The 15,278-nt window shown below is 35.7% G+C and overlaps 1 protein-coding gene across 2 annotated transcripts in view; it reads right to left on the minus strand.

Annotated features, from left to right (window-relative positions):
• Positions 1-11,500, minus strand: part of WDR33 (WD repeat domain 33) — an 84,549-nt gene extending 73,049 nt beyond the window's left edge. For both annotated transcript variants that reach the window (XM_016157043.2, XM_016157042.2), the window contains exon 1: positions 11,341-11,500. The gene's annotated coding sequence lies outside the window, so the exon portion shown is untranslated. The remainder of the gene's footprint in view (positions 1-11,340) is intronic.
• Positions 11,501-15,278: the final 3,778 nt, after the last annotated feature.

Raw genomic sequence — 15,278 nt, forward strand, 5'->3', positions numbered from 1 at the left:
AGTCAGAGAAAGATAAATACCATATTATCTCACTTATACGTGGAATCTAAAAAAAACAAAAAACAAACCATAGATACAGAGGCAGAGGGGGAGATGTGAGTGAGGGGTTCAAAAGATACAAACTTCCAGTTATAAAATAAGTCATGGGAATATAGTGTACAGCATGGTGACTATAGTTAATAATACTGTACTGTATATTTGAAAGTTGCTGAGAATGGATCTTAAAAGTTCTCATCACAAGAAAAAAAATTTTAACTATGTAAGGTGACGTTAACTAGACTTACTGTGATCATTTTGCAATGTACACAAATTATCAAATCATAATATTGTACACCTGAACTAATGTTACATGTCAATTACATCTCAATTTTAAAGAATGGTGCAAAAAAAGTGACGAAATAATTTGAGTTTATACAGTTCAATTAGTTAATTTAGTAAGTACAATTTATCTAGTTACATTAGAAAAATAGAATATATTAATATTATATAATTACTGCTAATTTTCTTGTGTGATAACAGTATGGTTACTTAAGAAATTCTCTTTATTCCTACAGATAATGAACTCCGAAGGTTTTAGAAGTCTGCATATTTCAGAGTTCAGAAAAAAATACTGAATAAGTGAAAATCATGTGTACATAAGTTATTCTCTCTCAAAGGACTATTAGAAGATACTTAAAGATCCTGTTCCATCTCAGTGTTACATTACTATAGACATTTATGATCACATGATATATAAGCCAAATTTATATTGCCTATTCATAATCTGCAAATTTTACACCTTGATCCACTGTGGAAACAATACATGGTAATGACAGACTATCTGAGAAGAAGGAGGAAAGGGAAGAAGGAAGTATACCAACATTAGATAACTATGTGCAATTGTGGGAACTGTTTACTACCCCCTTAATAAGTACAGCTTAAGAATTTTCCATTATTAAAAAAACTCTCTGCAAATGTTTTGAACAACTTCCTAAACGTTCCTCTAAGTATACCACGATTTACTTAAATGTCCCATTGTTGGGTATACGAATTGTTTTAAAAATATATGCTACTAAAATTCAAACTGCACAAAGCTTAAAGCTTTTTCTGTAGAACCATTTATTCCCATCATAAACAAGAGTGATTACTGAAGTCAAATAATCTTTTGATACTTTCAGTTTAAAAAATAATCACTTTTCCTTTGATGTTTCTGTTTCTTAAATTTTCTGGATTATTAATAAGGTTGAACACATTTTTCCCCCATTTCATTATCAGTTTTATTCCCACTTCTATGTACACTGTCTTTTCATGTTTTATGCCTGCTTTTGGGAATAAATCTGCATTTAGATATGTCATTTGCTTTCTATATGACTAGGTTCAGGGGAAAAACTTTCAGTACATATTTCAGTTGTTCGAATTTTGAATTAAAAAGCATACTGCTTGTACCCCTGGAATTAACAACAAAAAATAATAGGAAAAATGCTGCTTCCCTGTGCTCAAGCTACAGTGGACCCTCATTATTCAAAGATTCTATATATGCAAATTTGCCTACTAACATTTATCTGTAGCCACAAAATCAACACCTGCAGTCTTTCGTAGTTATTTGTAGACACATAGAGCACCAAAAAATTTGAATCACCAAAGCTCACACTCGCAGCTGAGGTCTAACCAGGCAGTGCTGTCTTCTTGTTTCTGCTCTCACACTGTAAACAAGTGTCCTTTTGCAATCTATTATCATGTTTTTTACGTATCTGTTCTTTTGTTGATGATTTCGCTGCTTAAAATGGCATCCAAATATTAAGCTCAAGTGCTGTCTAATGTTCCTAAACAAAAAGCCTAGAAATGCCATATGGAGAAAATATGGTTAGACAGGCTTGGTTCAGGAATGAGCTGCAACTACTGCTTTTGGTCATAAGCTCAATGTTAATGAATTAATAGACATTAAATAAAATATCTTACAATAACTAAACAAGGTTATGTTTTAACTGGCTGATGCAAATATTGTCTGCAGATGCTCTCAGGAATCTAACCCTGTATTTCCCCTAGGGGAAATAGTTCAGTATTTGCTAGTTCAGCGTCTGCAATAACTTTATAGAACATTACTACCATGAATAACGAGAATAAACTGGAGTTGTTAGCACTAACTATTCACAAAGGAAAATAATAGAATTGGATGGTATACACAGTGCAAGGATATTCTCTTTTAAATCTCCTGCATTTAAGAAGCAAATTCAAGACATAATACTATTCATAAACCCTCAAAGAATCCCTAAACTTTGGAGGAATAGAGTACAATATCATCAGAGTGCAAAGAACAACGAATTAGGGAAGCTAGGACTCTGAATAGGGCTCTGGTAACTTCCTTCTCTACCCTGGAGAAATTGACACCTCTGAGTCTTTGTTTGCTTAATATCCAAAATGAAGGAACAGGACTAAGAATCATTAATATCACTCAATACTTAAAATTTGTTAAGCAAAGAATGATTGACAATTTTGTATTTGACATTCAAGAAAACTTCTGCTATTTCTAAACAATGTTACAACTGGCTGTAATTTCCAGAAGCCCCTTTACATATTTGTAAATTTCAGAAAAAAAAAAACAGTGTATAATTTAATAGAGATCCATGTAGGCAATTAAAATAAATTGTTTCTTGAAAAGAATCTTTCAGTTCAGTTCAAAACCATATGGAATCAGAGAAAGACTAAATTTCTTCTGCATATCTATATCATGAAATGTTATATAATCATTAAAATGTGAACTATTGTAAATAAATTGTACATGATCTAAAGTGGAAAAATCAAATTGTAAAATAAAAATTACAATTATTTTAAAAGAACTGAATACTTTCATGCACAAACCAAAAGATGGGAAGGAACACACAAAAAGATAACAGCATGGAATTATGGTAAAATCTTGCTGTTTTCTTTATACCTTAGGTTTTTACAAGTTGTCCAAAACAGATATGGTTTACTTTTATAAGGAGATGAGCGGTGTTTTTCTTTTTTAAAAGTGTTTCTAATCTCTAGCTCTGTCAAATACAGTCATGTGCAGTATAACATTTCAGTCAATGATGGGCTACATAAAGACAGTGATCCCATAAGGTTATAATGGAGCTAAAATGTTCCTACAACCTAGTGAAGCTGTAGCCATCATAATGTCATAGTGCCATGCATTCATTACTCAGATTTTTGTGGTGATGCTGGCATAAACAAACCTAGAGCTGCTAGTCTTCTAAAAGTACTGTACAATTATGTACAGTACATAACACTTGATAATAATAAATGATCATGTTACTGGTTTATATATTTACTTATTCTATACTTTTTACCATTATTTTAAAGTGTATTCTTCCTTATTAAAACAAAGTTTGCTGTACAACAAACTGTGTTATGCAGGCAGAAGCCTCTTATAGCTTATGTTTACTGCGTCTCTTGATTGCATCATTTTCTCTTGTGCTTGATTTAATTTCATGTCTTGTGCAGTAATATGCTGCATAGGTTTGTAGCCTTGGTGTGTAGTAGGTTATACCATCTAGGTTTGTGTAAGTGCACTCTATGATTTAACACAATGGTCAAATCAGCTTAAATTCACATTTCTCAGGACATTTGCCTATCCATTAAGTGGTATATTACTGTATTTTCACAATCTTTGTTGGCATAGTCTTATGCCAATTATTTATGTAAATTTATGCTTATTATGCTGAATTTACTAAGCAGTCTTTGCTTTTCCAAAGTATACTACATATAATTCTAGAAAAGCATATTTACAATGGTAAAAACTACACATCTGTCTTTCCATCTATACTATAAATTCCTTGTAAGTAAGAACTAAATGTTTTTAATCTTTATATTCCCAATGACTTACATACTGCCTGGCACATATGAAAATTTTAAGAGAACTTGTTAAAATATATGCTAACAGAAAATCACCAATGAACACCACTAATACTTGCTGCAGACAGGCTCCACCAGTGGATTCTAATTAATGAGTAAAAGTTTGAGAAGAAACAGTATTTATATAGTTTCAAAGTATCTCCTCCAAGATACTTATTAACTACAAAGGAAAAAATAGTAACTATATAGTGGAAAGATCCAACAAAAAATATTTGCTCACAAAAGTTTTTGTTTTTGTATCACAAGAAATGAGCTAAAAGAATTTTCACCTAATTGAAGGGGTATATTCAGGATAGTCTAACTTAAAATACACAATGTGTCACATTTACAAAATAAACATTTTGAGGTGGGAGGACAACCCTTGAGACACACAGAGATGCAGTCCATCCTCCACAACAACTATTAACAGAGACAATGTAACAGCCCTCTTAACTGTCCATCAAGAAACATGTCTTCTGTATTAAGACTCTTGGACAGAGGAAGCAAATGGTGGTTTCAACCAGTCCTAATTCAGGTTGGCAGAGCATAGAGGCTTGATTTACAACTGAGATACTTCTGTGAAAGACAATGACAAACTGACAGACTGACTGATAGATGGACAACAAAGAAAAAGAAAAAAGTTTGTGTAAAAAAAAATCAGGAAGACTGCTCTAGTAAAACCAAGGAGACAATCAGATGTAACATATGAACCTTGAATAGGTCCTGGTTTGAAAAAGCAACTATCAAAGACTGTTTGAATATGGATCAGATATTACATGTTAGAAAACTCTTAATTTCCTTAGATGTGATATTGTTTGCAGATATTGCATGCTTAAGCATTACGTGTCATAACGTCTGCAATTACTCTCAAATGGCCACAAAATATGTATTATGTAGAGACAGAATACACTGAGTTGGATTACATCCCCTCACAATTGATGTGTTTAAATCCTAAACCCCAGCACTTCTTTGGGAAACAGGATCACTGCAGACGTCTTTAGTGAAGATGAAGTCATACTAGAGTAGGGTGGGCCCATAATTCAGTAGAATTGGTATCCTTACAAAAAGGGAAAATCTGGACACACGTAAATATTGGGGTTATCCTGCCAAAAGCCAACGAACTACCAGAAACTAGAAGAGAGACGTGGAACAGATCCCTTCCTAGCATTTAGAGGGAACATAGCCCTGCTGACACCTTGATCTCAGAAACCTAACCTCTTGAATTGTACGACAGTTCTTATTTAAGCCACTCAATGTGTGGTATTTTGCTATAGCAGCCCTAGTAAACAAAGAAAAAAAAAATACAGCAAAATTAGAACAAATGTTGAATCTAGGAAGCAAGTACATGGTATAAACTTCTTTCAATTTTTCTGTATATCTAAAATGTTTAATACCTTAGGATTATACCTTAGAATTATGAGAATAATCTGTTCTCCAGTAACCAGCCACTTAAAGATACTAATAATACTTATCTGAATAAAAGGAATTTTTTAGTTTTTTGATTCCTGAGATTTTTCTACATAGACAATTACATCATCTGTGAACAAAAACAGTTTCAGCTTAAATTCTTCCTTTCCAATCTATCTACTTTTTATTACCTTTTCTTGCCTTACTGCATTAGCTATGATTCCCTGGACAATGTCGAAAAGGCATGGTGAACATGGACATCCCTGCCTTGTTCCTGATTTCAGTATTTAGTTTCTCACTATTAAGTATATAAGCTGTGGGGGTATTTTGGAGATGTTCTATGTGAATCTGGAGAAGTTTCTTTCTATATCTAGTTTGCTGAGCATTTTTATCACGAATGGGTATTGAATTCTGTCAAATGCTTTTTTTGCATTTATTGATACAACCGTATTTTTCTTTAGCCTGTTGGTGTGATAGACTAATCACATCAATTCAATATTGAATGCAGAACCAGCCTTGCATAGCTGGAATTAATTGCACTTGGGTCATGATGTGTATAATTCTTTTTATTCATTGTTAGATTAAATTTGGTAAATTTTATTGAGGATTTCTGCATTTATGCTCAAGAGATATTGATCTATGGTTCTGCTTCTGTAACGTCTTTTGTCTGGTTTTGATGTCAGGGTAATGCTGGCCTCAAGAATGAATTAGAAAGTATTCCCTCTACTTCTATTTTCTGAAAGAGATTGTAGAGAACTGGTATAATTTCTTTCTGAAATGTTTGCTAGAATTGATCAATGAACCCATCTGGGTATAGTACTGTTTTGAACGTCTGTTAATCATTGCTTCAATTTTATTATTTCTCATGCTTCCCTACTATATGCCTTTGCTTAAATCTTAAGACATACAAACATTTATAACACGACAGGGCAAAAGACTATAAAAGTACGTACAAAATGCTACAGAATTCTTGGTATATATCCAAAGAACTGAAAGCAGATACATGAACAGATATTTGTACATCCATGTTCATAGCAACATTATTCACAATAGTTAAAAGATGAAAAAAACTCAAATGTTTACCAATGGATAAATGGGTAAAGAAATGTGGTGTATTTAATAAAGTATTATGCAGCATTAAAAAGGAAACTTGAACACATGCTACATGGATGAACTAAAGCTTACAGATTTCTAACCACAAAATCAAATTCAAATTCATATTTATACCAATGGACAACAATCCGCATTCTCGGCTGGGAAAATCAATTGCTTGACCAATTGCTAACTGCATTAAATACAGCAAATACATATATTCAGTTAGGCAAAGCCTTCTTAAGATATCAAAAACAATCAACAAAATAAAAAAATAAACTGGACATCATCAAAATTAGACATTTCTGTGCTTTAAAGAGAGTGAAAAGACATCCACAGAGTGAAAAGAAAATTTCTGCATATCATGTATCTGATAAGAGACTTGCATTTAGAATAAAGAACTCTTACAACTCAATAATAAAAAGACAATCTAGTTCTTTAAATGGACAAAGTATTTAAATAGATATTTTTCTAAAGAAGATATACGAATGGCCAGTAAGCACATGAAATGATGCTCAGCATTATTAGTCACTAGGAAAATGCATATCAAAATCACAATGAGGTGTAACACTTCACATCCACTAGGGTGGCTATAATTAAAAAAAAGGACATAACTAGTGTTGGTGAAAATGTAGAGTAACTGGAACTCTCATACATCGCTGGTGGAAATGTAAAATGATATAGCCTCTTGGGAAAAGTTAGGAATTTCCTTAAATCCTAAACATAGAATTACCATAATATCTAGCAATTCCACTCCTACGTATATTCCCAAGGGAACTGAAAGCATTACATCCAGAGATACGCTTGTACACCAACGTTCAAAGCAGCTTTATTCATAATTACCAAAAAGTGAAAATAATGCAAATATTTATTTACTAGATTACCAGTTTATTATAAAAGGCTATATAATTTGGGAACAGCCAGGTGGAAGAGATACACAGGGCAAAGTATGTGGGAAGGGGCTCAGCAGTTCCATATTCTCTGAGCTCACCACTCTTCCAATCTCCGAGCAATCACAAACCCAGAATCTCTCCGAACCCAGTCTTTTGGTTTTTTATGGAGCCTTCAATACCAGAGCAATTAAATCATTGGCCAGTGGCAACTGATTCAACCTCCAGTCCCTCTCCTCTCCGGAGGTCCAGGAGGTAGAACTAAAAATTCCAATACCCTAATCAGAGGGTGGTTTCCATGGCAACCAGCTCCCCTCCTTAGGTGCTTTTCAAAAGTCACTTCATTAACATAAACTCAGGTGTGGTCGCAAGGGGTTTGTTATGAATATCAAGGCACCTTTATCACTCTAATCACTTAGGAAATCTCAAGAGTTTTAGGAAATCTGTGTCAGAAACAGGACAAAGATCAAATATACATATATATTTCTTACTACAAACTCATTATCAGAGTTTTAGGAAATCTTTTCCAGAAACAGGACAAAGACAAAAAATATATATTTCTTATTACAAATCATTTTATCACAAGTTGGGGGTGGGGAGGTTCTTAAATTGATATTGAATGACTCCTTGGATATAGGGTTAAGGGGATAAAAAGAGCCTCATACACACAAATGGGACTACATCAAACTTAAAAACCTGTGCAGAAAAGGACATAAGCAGCAGAGTAAAAAAGCAACTTACAGAAGAGGAGAAAACATTTGCAAATCATATTATCTGATAAGGGGTTAATAACGTATGTGTGTGTTTCTTATATAAAACTCCTACAACTCAATGACAAAAAAGAAAATCTAATAGCCCAACTAAATTTGGGTTTGGGCAAAGGATGTGAATAGACATTTCTCCAAACATGACATACAAATGGCCAACATGAAAAGATGCTCAACATCCTTAAACATCAGAGAAATACAAACTGAAACCACAATGAGGTATCACCTCACACCCATTACAATGGCTACTATTAAAAAAAAAAAACAAAATATCAAGTGTTGGTGAGGATGTGGAGAAATTGGATCCCTTTTGTATTGTTAGCCGGATTGTAAACCGGTGCAAACACTATGGAAAACAGGATGACGTTTCCTCCAAAAGTTAAAAACAACCTACCATCATGATCCAGTAATTCCAATTCTGAATATACATCCAAAAAAAAAAAAAATTAAAAGTAGGTCTCAAAGAGGTATCTGCATACCTCAGTTCACAGCAGCTCTACTCACAACAGTCAAGATGAAAGCAATCCAATTACCCATTCACCATGAATAAATAAACAAAATATGGTATATACATACAATGGAACATTATTCTTTTGTAAAATGTAAGGAAATCTCATGCTACAACATGGGTGAACTTTGAGGTCATTATTGCTACATGAAATAAGCCAGTCCAAAAAAGACAAATACTGCATGATTCCCATCAGACAAGGTGTCTTAAACAGTCAAACTCATAGAAACAAAGCACAGTGGTGATTGCCAGGGCTGGGAGAGGAAGAAAAGAGAGCTGTTCAATAGGTGTATAAGTTTCAGTTTTGTAAGATGAAAAAAGTTCTCAGATCTGTGGCACAACAATGTGAATATACTTAACACTATTGAACTGTACCCTTATAAATGGTTAAGATGGTAAAATATTTTTAACAATAAAAAAAGAGTCACAATTTTTTACACTATGCCACTTTTGTAAGAAAGGAAAAGTAAGCATACACATACATTGGGTAGTGAGAATGCAAGTGAAGAGCTTAGAGACAAAAGGAAGACTTAATTTCATTACAGAATTCAATTTTAAACCATGTAAATAACATTCAAAATTAAATCAAGAGTTTAAAAAGCACCCAAAAAATGAACACAAAAAGTCAAACTTGATAATCGAAAGTAATCAAATTGATCAAAACAGAAAAGAAAGTTGTTATTTCAAGTAACTTCTGAGCACAATTCTCTAACAGTTCATCCTGAGTGGAATACATTCTAAGGGGGGACAAAAAGGACTGAAATCAACTGCACTCAGTAGGGTTTATAATAATGGCATTGTAAATTTGAATCAATTTTCTTTGTAGGAAATTCCAATGATAATGTTAGCTTTCACTTGGAATTTAAAATATCAATACAAACTGATCATTTCTGAAAACACATTTCCTAGCTTTGTCCACTGAATGCTTAAACAAGTTTCTGACATTAAACATACTTTGATCATGAAGATTTCTAATCTGCAGGCTCCAATTAATACTAATTCTAAAAACTCATAAAGTCTTAAATTTTCCTAAGCAACCTCAAAAGAATTACTTAAATATCTTCACAAGTGAAATACTTTAATATCTTTGTCAATATATTTGTTATAGTTATAAAGCTTTATTGTGACCATACTTTATTCTTAAATACGAAACAGTTCAAACTTTAGCAATAATCATATAATGATTTTCCAAAAGTAATGTGAAAAGTATGTGGACTTATTACTTAGCAAAGAGAGTTCTGACTAAGCATCTTAAGTGGTTAGTAAAAAAAAGTTCTTAAAGCCTTACGTCAAGTTAAAACTGTGATGGCAAATCTGTTATTTTAATATTTTTCATGCCACCCTGAACGTGCCCCATCTCGTCTGATCTCAGAAGCTAAGCAGGGTCGGGGCTGGTTAGTACTTGGATAGACCACTTATGAATACCAGGTACTGTAGTCATTAGAAATAAAAATAACAACAACATTTTTCATCAACCAAACAATGCAAGTTAGGCCACCGACTTCATTAATAAGAATTTATTTTTTTCTAAAGCACTGTGATGTAAAGCCAACTTTCTACCAAAATCGTTCCCACAACTACAGAAAGATAAATTGTAAATTGTTTCAATAGGCTAAATATGGAATTTCGACCCTCAGCACAAACTCAAATCGATACAGTATTTTTACCTTCTAGGCAAGACCGATTAAAAAGTGCAAAAGTAAGGTAATAAAATATCGGTGTTAAATGTAATTAAGATATGGAAAAGAAAAATGCCAGCAGAGGAACAATTAATGTTTCTTTTCACTAAGTTTCTAAAAGTTCTGTATGAATTAAATAGATATACCACTGCATCACGTTCACAAAGAAAAAAATAGAGCATGCAACTAGATCTCCAGAGTGTACTTAAAAGTCAACTCAGCGCTCCCAAGAGATATTCCTTTTAACAGAGGCGTTTTTTGTTCACACTGTCTTTACCGTGAACAGTTAACTTAATGTCACCTACGTAGGAAGTATTTCAAAATATTCTTGAAAGGCTTTCTATAAGTAACCTGTAGATTTCTGATTTGATTTAAGCAGACCCAATTACGGAATTCTCTATAGACTCGCCTCCTTCTCTTTTCTGTGGATGGGCCACTAATCACAAGGGTTACAATCAAGTATCAACATTTGGGTTTTTTTTTTCTTTTTTTAAAAAACAATTTTAAGATCCTAAATACCTAGTTGCCAAAAGTCAACTTGAAGTCGGAGATGTGGAGGGAGTTTTTAAAGAGACTCTTGTAGTGAGCATGATCCAAAACAAACAAAATAGGAATTTAATTATTCCAAAAGAACAGAGATTTTACCTGTCAAGTTGTGGTCTTACTCCTGTTAAAAATACCGATTTCAAGCCGCGATTTCTAGGCTGCACCTTCTGCTGTCTCAGAGGTTTCTCATTAATTTCCCGTGACCCCTTAAACCAACCACTCCTCCAAGCCCCGCTCAGTTCAACTCTTGGCCAAACTCCTTCCACTCTTGCTCCAAATCTCAGTTTATTGCACTTCCTTCCTCCAAACTTCACTATTATCCGTGGCCTACCGTCGTCTTCTCGCCTCCAGTCACAAGTCAGGAACTTAAGCCTACCATACTCTCCTTTCCCGGTGCGCCTCAATCCTCCAGCCCCCTCCCTTAAGGCTCCAACCTGCCTCAAAGCACCCTTCCGACGTCGCCCATCCCACCCAGCCTTTTCATCCTGTTCCCAGGCGCCCCTCCAGGCCCCCTAAGCACGCAACGGCCGAGCTTGAAAATGGCGGAAAGTGCCGTCACCTGCTGCAAACTAGCGGTCCCGGGCCGCCGCCACACTCACCCTCTGGCGCTGAGCGGAGCTCCTACTAAATGGCGAGCGAAGTGTTCGTCTTCTCTGCTGGGAATGTCTCTTCTATCGGCTTCCTCCCTCCGCCCCTCTCAATCCCTCTCCTCCAAAGGAGCAGCCGCCATCTTCCCCGGTGAGCCACCAAGCACGCCCTTACGTCACCACGCACTGGCGTACGGCTTTACGTCACGCGCGCGTGAGCCGCCAGGCTCCGGATGGCTCAAACTGCGCTTGTGCATAGGTGAGGGGCAGGGGCAGGGCGGATGCCCACGCGGCCTAGCTGATTGCTTCCTTTGTTCTCACGGCTAGGATGCCGACTCTGCTTCGGTATCGGGGATGAGTGGAGGGCGTCTTCACATTGTGCGCTAAGAAGTTGTTAGGGGCAGTACAGCAATACAGCAAGGTATGCGGCCAAGCCTACGAAGAGTCAAATTGTGAACAAGACATTTGACCTTACTAAGTCTATTTATTCATGCGTGAAATGGTGGCACCTACCTGACAGTATTTTGAGAATTTGAATGGACGTTCCTAGCTGAGTGAAGCACGCAGTTGGAGTATACGCATTACCTTATGTGAGTCGTGCCTCTAGGTTATCTCCTTCCCTCACTTAGTCAAGAGACCAAGAACTGAGCCCAACGATAGAACCGCTTTGGAAAACTTCCACAGTGCATACAGGAGCTGTCTCATCTTGCTATTCAGCAATTCCACTCCAAGAGTAACACATCTACCAAAGGTTTATACCAGAATGTTCATAGCAGCCAAACACCAATAATCCAAATGTCCATGAGTCCTTGTACAGGTAAATTGTGGTTATACAATGAACTTCTACACAGCAATAGGAAATAATTACTGATAAATGCAAAAACCTAGATGATTATCACAGATAATGTTAAATCGGGCACAAAAGAGAACGCCGAAAGATTCCATTTATGTGAAGTGCAGAATACAACTTCGAAACAAATACGCTGTCTTCTAACTTTTGGAAAGAAATTTGGCACTATGAATCAAGATTCTTAAAAATATTTATTATTTTTGACTCTGACCCTTCTAAAAATCTACCTTAAGAATAGTCTAAGTAAAAGGCGAAAAAGATTTGTGTACAAACCTGTCACGGAGGTAGTACTGATAATAGCAAATAAATGGAAGCAACTTAAGTGTCCAACACCAGAAAATGGTTAAATAATAGCACATCATACAACAGAACACTACACAGACATTACAGAGTATACACTACAAACTTTTATGATGACATCAGAAATGCTTATAATCTAATTTTAGTGGGACTTCAATATGAACAAATGTAAATGTGTGTGTGTGTATGTAATGAGAAATAGCTAAAGAAATAAAATGGTAGAATTAAGAATGACTCTTTTCCTCAAATACATGTGTTTTGCTTTTGTAATCACCAAAGGTTGAAAGGTTTTGGGTTTTTTTAAAGCAGTAACAAAAATTTAAAAAGTAACAGGTTACTGACATTGTATGTTTATTTATTATTAAATGAGTCTCTCAGTTACCAATTACAATATCCAATTTCTTGTCCATTGCTTAACAACACACATCAATTGGGAGATTTTTCCACTTCTCCACTTTGGACTAGATTTGGAAGCTACCAGGCATTATTAATAAATATTAGAACCCAGAACCCTGAACTCCTCAGATGTCAGGAGTTTAGTCTTCATTCCCTCAATTCCAGGAAGGCAGGGATTACGATAAACTTGGAAACAACAAGCAAAGATTTGAGAAAGCAAGAGTTTTTTACTCCAGGCTAGTATTAAAACACAAAGTTCAACTGAGTAAATTTTAAAGATATTGGCTTTATTCAATGATTCATAAATTGAGCAGCATCCAATCTAGCAGATAGAAAGGAGGTCCCTCAAGAGCTGCACAAAATGAAAGACTTTTATAGGCAGAAGGCAGCAGGAACAAGAAAGTTATACGTATAAAAAAGTAGATTGGTTATGGCAACGTCACCCTCCTTAAGAAGGTATTGGGAGTTTATAAAGCAAATTACCTAACTAGTGCCAATTAGGCAATTTCTGATTGACCCATTTATGATTTCATTTCTGGGAGAGTCAAAACTGTAATTAAGTCTCAGTTTAGTGATGTGGGACTTAGCATACATGACTCCATTTGGTGCCTCTTGTTTAGTTTGTAATACTAGGATATGTGAGTGTTTATATCCCCTAAAAGAATATGATGGAGGTGGGATTGGGAGGAGCAGGGATGGATGGTGTGAAAGAACCTATAACAAAGAGTTACTGCCTTTCATTTTCTCTAACTTCTGGGCACAGAATAAACCAAATTTTAAGGAGTTCCTCGTATTATGAGACAATTCCATTTCCATGTGATAAGTGTAAGATGGCAGGAACCCTGAAGGAAAGCTAGGGTAGCAGGTAGGATTTTTATGGGCTGAAGAGGGGTCAGGAAGGTAACCCTAAGGAGTCAACTCTTAAGTTGGGTTCTAAAAGTAAGGTAGAAAAGTGAGAAGCAGGAAGTCCATTCCAAGACACAACTAGGAAAGGTATTCAAGCATATTAAAATGTCTTGATCTTTGAAAATCCTTAAAATGTGCTAAATTAAAAGGGTCAATCTAATTGTAGGTGCTTATCAAAATCATCATAAAAGTCATCTTAAAAATTTTGTACTGTATACACCTATCAAAATCACCAATCTAATCATGGGCTATTTACACCTCTAATCTTGTGGGTCCTTCCAGGGAAATTTTTTTTAACTGATTTTTTTAATTGATTAGGAGATACACTACAAATATGCAAACAGCCATATAGAATTCTATAGAATTTTATGCAAGTGATTCACCATTTTAAAGTTATTAAAAAATAGAGGCATGGAACTATTATAGATTAATTTATAGATTACAGACTTAAGAGACATATCACCCAAATGCAATGGGTAACATTTCTTTGGATCCTGAATTGGATAAACTGATGAAGAAAGGAAGAGATGTGGGTGTCTCCATAGTGCAGCAGCTAGCAGTCTGCTTTACATGCAGACAGTCCTGGGTTCGTACCCCAGGTAGAGCCACAGACCATACTCCAGGTGCCCCAGGCCCTGGGTGTGCATCCCGAGCGTGTGGGAGGAGACACCCCAATTTCAGAGATCCAGTCCTTAAGGGGATAGGGCAACATCCGTAGGTCAGGGGTGAAGGAAGAGCAGGGGAGAGGGATTAGTGAAGGGGGGAATAAAAGGGAGGGAAGAAGGACATTTTTGAGAAAATAGGGATAGGCATTGGTGTAACCTCACACGAACTTCATTTTTTTTTAATATAGTTTTTTCTCTAATAGCTTTGTGACTTACTTCCTTTTTTCCCACCCTTATCCTCTGTACACCTACTTATTTAATCATTAAGCCTTAGGATTAACTGAGTCTCAAATCTGTAATCATGAGAACAATAGGTTTTGGTTGGACTTTAGACTAAGGATAACATCTTGGCTTTAGATGTGTTTCAGCTTCAGGCCGATTAAGACAGAACAACCAGAAAGGATGGCGCCATGGCTGATTCCGAACCAAACACAATGATCAATTGCCTCATCTTCCTCCAATCATTCAATCAATAGCACCCACAAACCCAACTCCCTTAGTTTCCATGACTATTGATTTTCCCTGGTATAATCTGTACTCCTTAGACACCTGGGGAGACAGGCCTTTGAGCGATAGCTTGCCTATGTCTCTAGGACTTGCAACTCTTTTGCTTCTTTTGCTGCAAAATCTGCATATATCCCTTCTTTGGCTTAGTTGGTACAGGCAGACAGACCCCTTTTTTTGTCCAAATAACAATGGCATTGAAGAATTGTTGTTTTTCAGAGACTCATTGTCATGGACAATAGACTAGTGGTTACCAGAGAGTAGAGGGTAGAGGGAGGGGGAGGTAAATGGGGCAAAGGGGATCAAATATGTGGTGACAGAAAGAAATC

Source organism: Rousettus aegyptiacus, unplaced genomic scaffold (assembly GCF_014176215.1).
Source record: "Rousettus aegyptiacus isolate mRouAeg1 unplaced genomic scaffold, mRouAeg1.p scaffold_m13_p_2, whole genome shotgun sequence".
Classification (NCBI taxonomy): Eukaryota; Metazoa; Chordata; class Mammalia; order Chiroptera; family Pteropodidae; genus Rousettus; species Rousettus aegyptiacus.